Genomic DNA, 7,993 nt, shown 5'->3' with positions numbered 1-7,993 from the left:
GTAAACACTCTTCTGATAGCTTACTAAGTGTAGCAGCGTCTGGTCGTCTTTCCTTACTATATGGGACCGAGGTACAACATAGTAAAAAAAGAAAGAGTTACAACGAAGATTTCGACTCCTTGTAAACTGCATCGTTCTTTTCCAGTCGTCCTGGAAAAGAAAAAAGAAAGTGTAAGTGCATATCGAAATACACTCGTATGTGCGTAAAAACACAATGTCGGCGAAAAAATGGAAAATATACTCAAGCACACGTAATAGCGTTAAAAAATGTTTTTTATGTTTTGTTTTTTTTTAAATAAAATTATAAATATATAGGCATAATAAAATTGTCTTTTTTTTAAAAAAAATTATATATCGTTAAAAAGAAAGATCGAGATAATATAAAATGTCGAGTAGTGCCTTACGTGCAGTAGTAGTTTAAATGTTCTGGAAATCTTACTCTTCTTCCAGAACGCGTCGTTTTAGGTGTATTTTCAGATACCTTCGGAGTATCATCGCTAGTGTTGGTTGTCGGCTGAGGAATTATGAGTGTAAGAGTCGTGTTGTGCGATTGTACCGAAGGAAAATCGACGTGAATAGGATTTCCTTCTAAATACGCTGCTTTTAAGCGATCGATGCTGATGCTATCGTTTGTTCCGTTCTTATCGACTATATAGTACTTAGATTCACGTTGAAGAACTTTGAAGGGTCCTTCGTATGCTGATTCGAATGGTCGTCGATGCGAGTCTCGACGAATGAAAACGTGTGTACTATATCGTAAGCCAGGTTGAACGAAAACATCAGTTGATTGAGGTCGATTGGAAGCAGGTCTAACTGAACGCATTGCGTTTGTAAGCCTGTTCGTGTAGGAGGTTAGATCCATGTTCATTGAAGAGGATGAAGGATCCACGAATTCTCCTGGAAGTCGAAGTGTCGTTCCATAAACGAGTTGAGCCGCAGTGTATCCAATGTCAGCTTTCACTGCATTGCGGATACCTAGTAAGACGAGTGGAAGAGCGTCGGTCCACTGTGAAACGTTTGCTGCTGATAACGAAGCTTTCAGTTGTCGGTGAAAACGTTCTACCAACCCGTTTGCTTGTGGATGGTAGGCGGTCGTTCGGAAGCGAGTGATTCCTAAAAGTGTGGTCAGCCGACGGAAAAGATCAGATTCAAACTGACGTCCGCGGTCTGTAGTGATGGTTGAAGGGCAGCCAAAGTTTGCTACCCATCGTTCGACGAAGGTGCGGGCCACTGTTTCAGCAGTGATGTCCTTAATAGGTACTGCTTCTGGCCATCGAGTGAAACGGTCAACGCAGGTTAAGAGATAAGAGTATCCATTTGAATCTGGTAAAGGTCCTACCAAATCCAAATGAACATGGTCGAAACGAGCATCGGGAGTTTTAAACGAGCCTAAGGGACATTTATTGTGTCTGATAACCTTAGATTTTTGGCAGCTTACACAGGAGCGTGCCCACTCCCTCACGTCTTTATTCATTCCAGGCCAGCAAAACCTTTCTGCTATAAGCTTGATGGTTGCACGAACACCTGGATGCGAAAGTTTGTGCAATGTGTTGAAGACATTGCGTCGATAATGTTTCGGCACGATTGGGCGATCCCTACCTGTAGATGTGTCACAAAGTAAGGTTTCCTTACCTGTTCCCATCTGTTTGATGCGTAGTTTAAGTGTTGTGGACGATAACTCGTGCTGAAGATCACTGTCTTCTTTTTGAAGCTGGGCGAGTTTAAGAAGGTCGATTCCTTGGAGACTGTTCAAGGAAGTTATGCGAGATAAAGCGTCTGCAACTACATTGTTTGCTCCAGAGATGTGTTGAATATCCGAAGTAAACTGCGAAATGTAGTCCAGTTGTCGAGACTCACGGGGAGAGTACTTGTCAGAAGGAGAGCTTAACGAGAAAGTGAGCGGTTTATGGTCCGTGAAAAGAGTGAATTCACGGCCTTCGATATAGTGTTGGAAATGCCGTACAGCACAATACATAGCTAGGAGTTCCCTACCGAATGTGCTGTACCTCGATTCGGTGTCTAGCAACCTTCTAGAGAAAAATGCCAAGGGTTGCCAGGAGTTGTTAACCCATTGTTGTAAGACGCCTCCGATTGCCGAGTCGGATGCGTCTACTGCGATGCTAATGGGTGCTCGGGTGTCCTGATGTGCGAGCATTGTTGCTTTAGCAATCAGTTCCTTAACTGTGGAGAATGCTTTTCGTGTGGTGTCGTCCAAGTTAATGGACTTCGCATTTCCACGAAGTTGGTCGGTCAGAGGTTTCATAAGTAATGCGCATTTCGGTATGAAACGTCTATAGAAACTTACGAGGCCGTTGAACGTGCGTAATTGCTTGACGGTGGTCGGTTCTGGGTAATCCAGAATGGCCGCCACTTTGGTCCTAAGAGGTCGAATGCCTTGAGCATCGATAGTGTGTCCCAGAAAGTCTAACGAGTCGGTTCCGAATTGGCATTTCTGAACGTTTACAGCAATGCCATGTTTTTGTAGTCGGTCGAAAACAAGATCCAGATGCTTGAGATGTGTTTCTCTGTCCGGACTTGCGATTAGACAGTCGTCAACATACGCATGTACGAAGTTGAGACCTCGAAAAACGTCGTCTATGAATCTTTGGAATGTTTGAGCAGCATTCCTTAGACCGAAAGGCATTCGCAAAAATTCATAGAGTCCGAAGGGAGTTATGATAGCTGTTTTCGGAATGTCGTCAGTAGCCATAGGGATTTGGTTATACGCTTTAACCAAGTCGATTTTCGAAAAGACAGTTGTACCTTTCAAGGTAGCTGTCAAATCGTGAATGTGAGGCAACGGGTAACGATCGGAAATGGTTTTCGCGTTCAATCACCGATAGTCACCAGTTGGATGCCAATCGTTGCTGTCCTTTTTAGGGACCATGTGCAACGGAGATGCATATGGGCTACTTGACGGTCGTATGATTCCTAAGTCTATCATGTGATCGAATTCGTTTTTCGCTAACCTTAGCTTTTCGGGAGCTAGTCGTCGTGCTTTAGAGAATACAGGTGGTCCTGTAGTCGTGATGTGATGTGTAACACTGCTGGTTACACACGGTAGTTCCGGTTGAGTTTGTTGTATCCCAGGGTACTTATCGAGTAGTGGCTGATAAAGTGGGTCGATCATATGTTTAATTGTGACTGGGGATAATCTGCAACCAGAAAAGGAAGTTACGCAAACGGACAAATTAGTGTTTCCGTCTACTAGCCTCGGTTTGCGCGTGTCGATGATCAGATTATGGTGTTGTAGAAGATCCATACCAATGATTGGTATAGAAACATATGCAATAACGAAAATCCAGTGAATGGGTTTGCGTAAACCCACGTTAAGGTAAACGTACCTTTTGCCATACGTAGCGATCGGTTTTCCGTTTGCCGCCTGTAAGTTAAAAGCCGATTCCTGAAGCCGGTCGTTAGGATTTGCTGGGAGAACGCTAACTTCTGCGCTAGTGTCGACGAGGTAGCGAACTCTCGTTGTCACATCTGTGACGAATAACAGACGGCTTTGTTCGCCGGCTACGGTTGCCGTTAACGCGTGCCGGCTTGGAAGTTTCCCGAGTTGTTTTTCGAGTCGGTCGGTTTCGTGTTGGGAAAATTGCAGGGTTTTCTGCAATTTCTGGAAAACTTTCCATACTGGTTATGATACCAGCACCAGTCGGGGTTATCTGTCTCTCGTGGTCTAGAGACAGATCGCTTACGAGAAATGCTTCTACGTGGTGTGCGCGATCTCTTACGGTCGGTACGAAGACTAAGATAACGCGTGAGTGTGTGACATAAGTCGGTTATATCATTTTGAGTCGTGTGAGGCTTTTCTTTGACTGAAAATACCTCGGTAGTAGAAGGTTTCGTAATTTCTAGAATGCGGTCGGCAGATGCAGCTAGCTCGTCTAAGCCGTTGTTCTGGAACGAGACCAGAACTGCTTGCACCTGTTGGGGAAGTTTTGACAAGAAGAGTTGTTTGAATAGACCTTCGTCGAAAGTTCTTGGGCCTATTACCTCTCTCATCCGTTGCAACATGTCTGTCGCAGAACCATGTTGCAGGTCGATGTTATTGAAGAGTTGATCTAACCTTTGTCGATCGGTTAGATCTCCTCGTTTAAGAATCGAGCGTTTTAAGACTTCGTAAGGATCGGAAACATCACTAGTAAACATACTAGGTGTTACGTACCTGTTGAATTCGCGCGGTAGTGCCTTGACTACTGCGAGGAATTGTGCACGTGTGTCGATCACGCCGTGCTCGGAGAAGTCGGCTTCTGCGTAGCAAAACCAGGCTTCGATGTTGTCGGGCCAGAAAGGCATCAGTTGAAACGAAGGCGGGGACAAAGTCTTAAGCTTGAGTACTTTAGGTGTCTGTTCAGTCATGATGAAGTATGAAGTACGATAATGAACGAGGGGAAAATATATATATATCCAAGAAAAAACACGAAAAAAAATCACAATGTTTAAAAAAAAATAAAAAATAAGGCAATGATATATAAAAATCCCAAAAAGGAACAGACTCACAGTTGCAATAAGGTGTACCAGATCACGTCGGGCTCACCAATGATGATGTCACAGGTATTCAGTGTTTGACAACGCTTCTACCAGTAACACCTTCTAATATATTTCGTTCCCACCCAGAGAAATCAAAAGACAGAGTCGAGGAGATCGGAAGAGTATATTTGGCGATGACCAATATATCGGAATTCTCTGATCTAATCTGGCTAGCGATTGCGGTTGATGTTGAGCACGGCGTTACCACACGTGATCTGGTGCGGATGCCTGACCGAGCGCCTTCAGCTAGATGAGTCCACTAAAACATATGGTCAGCATCCAATGTCGAAAACTTACAGAGCTATTTATTTTGGGGATTTATTTACCGCTACAAGACAAACCATATCTGGTACAATAACATGAAAAAATAAGTTGATTGAATAGAAGCTTTAGTCTAAAAATCACTCTGAGTTTCATTCAATTTGGGACTGATATTTGAGTCTATTCTGCTTTTTGAAGTAGTGGATAAGGATAGGTGATCATTAGAAACACCCAACTTAATACGATCAGAATTACACATTTTATCATTAGTTGCTGCAAAATGAACTGTATTATTAAACGCTGACTGAATGTGCCCAATATCACCACATTTAAAGCATCTGGAACTACGAAATACACATGGATTACATGAGTGAAACGTGCCACATAACAAGCATTTACCGAAATTGTGCTCATCTTCGCCACCCGTTTCACAACTTCTCGATGAATCGTTATCTGAGTCACTTTGATTACGCACTGAACTGAGACGACGTAGTAAATTAGTAGAATTCCTGATGTCCTGACAAACTATTATCTGAAGTTTTTGTTCTTTACAGCATTCGAAATTTGTATACTTCGCACAGTCTAACAGTAGTTCCTTGCGTGTTGCATAAGACAGCGAAATAGGCATTTCTGGTAAAGCTAGAATTTTTAGTAAGCTGTATGCTTCTTATCCGATGAATGTAACGGAATGAGCCACAGTGGTAACATCCTCAACATCATCCTTGGTCATAGCCCAGATTTCGAACAATTCCATATAATCCTCAAAAGCATCAAAATCTGAATGTATGTCAAACCGTTCCATCGCAGACTCCATCGCGATGCCAATGTGATAATTAGGAGTATTTGAATTATTGTACGAACTAGGAATCCCAGAAATAACGCAATTTAACCAGGAAGTATTAGATGAGTGAAGACGAATGTATTGTGTTTGGCATTCGAAATCAGGCATCCATTATGTACAAAGGAATCATTAGTTCATACAAACACCACAAGCACACAGATCAAAAAGAGTGGTAGTTACTGTCTTAGAAATATTTGCATATTTGTGATATTTTCTAAATCAATTTTAGTCATACGCTTTAGGCTGAACTTTCTAATGTGTGGTACTGAGTACATATCTGGAAAAGTTTGACAATCGGTGGTCTTGTAGTGATATCGGTTCCTAGCCACACAATCTTTGAAGCCAAGCATACAGTCACTGAGATTTGTATGCAACACGTAACACTTAGAGAAGGTCAAAAGTGGTGAACGCAGGAACGACTGATCGGTATGGCATGGCTCAGCCTTGCAAGGATGGCCATCCTGTATGACCTATCCCTATTCACATGAAAATATATTATTTCATCCCCGACCCAGATGCGGTCTTCCGAATTGCTGAACATCATATTGCTGATTGTCGCGATATGGTGGGTGAGAACAGAAAATGATGTGACCTCCACATAAAGTCTAATGGATCACATATTCACATAATGACAAATCTAAGGTTTGGGGATCAGGTCCACTGCTATAAGAACAAAGATAAATGCACTAATATCAAACTAGACAATAATTCTAGTCTTTTGATCTCCACATGATTGTGGTTCACTCCTATTTTTCTTTGGAAACGTGTGTAGACGGAATGCTCAGTGGTCACCTGATTGATGAGTGGCACCCAACTGCACAATGTATTTGAAGTTGGCTTCAACGATTTTAAGTCCAATCTTAAGGCCAATTTTCCGGGAGAAACCTTAGTTTTATTTATATGAAGTGCACTGTGCACGATATTTGGAGAAATGGCGGCCTTCTTGTCTGTTGTTTAATTCCAGGTCTCCTTAATGGCCAAACGACGTCACGAGGTAAACACTTGAGAAATTCTCATCTCTCCAAAACGTTTACCCCAATTATTGTCGGGTCTAAGTCTGTTACAGAGAACATTGCGGAATTATCTCTTTAACCTCAAGCCTGGTATCAAAGCCTATTTGCCAGACGCAGGAATTGTAGTTTTATTGGCAACTTAAAATTGGCTCAAATTTTAATTTTGGTCACAAGAATTTTGCCAAGTGAGGCACTCGTGTCCGCTTTAAAATTCACACCAAATTTTTTATTGCTAGCATAAAGACAAGGGACTGTTTAGACGACTCTCCTCAGTTGTTGAGGCCTATGAACAGGTAATTCGTTCCCCCCATTCTTGGGATTTCAGTTAGTCTAGTCGCATGTTTTACTGCACCATGCTGATTCGGTGACAAACCTCTAGTAGTAATGACAGAACTATCCACGCTCTCTGAACTGTCTTGACCTGCCCTTCGATCTTGCAATTTGTCATTGTTGTAAATTGCTTCGTTTTCTACCATCTGTTTGCATCTGGGCGATAGTCTCTGTGAGACTTCTGACACTTGTGACCACTTCTAATATGACTGTGTCTCTTTGCCTGTGTTGTGTCTTAAGTAATCCGGCCTGCTTGTATATGCATAACATGTTAAGAAAGGCCAGAATTTTTCCGTGTTTTGTGTTGTATGTATCTTGGGAGAACGTCATGCATCTTTATTTTAAGAATGCCCCACCCACGATGTTACCACCAACTAGGGCTGGTCCGGGTTGGCATTGCAGTCAACTTATATGTAAGATCAACCTGTATAAATACCAATAACTGATTTTCTGCACATCAGATCATTGAGCTGATGTACCAATGTTCCACAAACTGTCCGCAGCTATCTGTTCAAATTTCACGTAACTGTCAGTATTTTTAAGTAGTAAAAGGATTTTTCACAATATTTTGTGTTAATAGTTTTACTAAATCCTATCATAGTTAAGTAATAACGAGATCGAGAAAATCTTCTAACCAAATAAGTCGTACTAAACGTAGCAAAATTTTAGAAGCGTTTGTTTGAATTATTCCTCTGGGAGTTATACTTCCGTTATTCAGGAGCCTTTGGCAGCAACCACTGACTGTCATGATAGAACTAGTCAGTATGAGCAATAGTGTGACTTTGATGTAAGATTTAACAGATTACATAGTCACATCATGACAAAGCTGTAACTGTGGAGTAGGTATACTATCCGAGTATCATAGATAAGTGTACCAATAACAACCTAGACCATAATCTTACAAGTATGTGATAATTTCTGGATGGCAGCATATACGGATCCAACTGAAATGGATATATGAGCTCTAGCGAAATAAAAAGTACAAGGACGGTAGCTACATCCAAACGTCTTT

This window comes from Schistosoma haematobium, chromosome 1 (genome assembly GCF_000699445.3).
Source record: "Schistosoma haematobium chromosome 1, whole genome shotgun sequence".
Classification (NCBI taxonomy): Eukaryota; Metazoa; Platyhelminthes; class Trematoda; order Strigeidida; family Schistosomatidae; genus Schistosoma; species Schistosoma haematobium.
The sequence above is the reverse complement of the archived record's forward strand: the minus strand, read 5'-3'. Positions refer to the sequence as shown.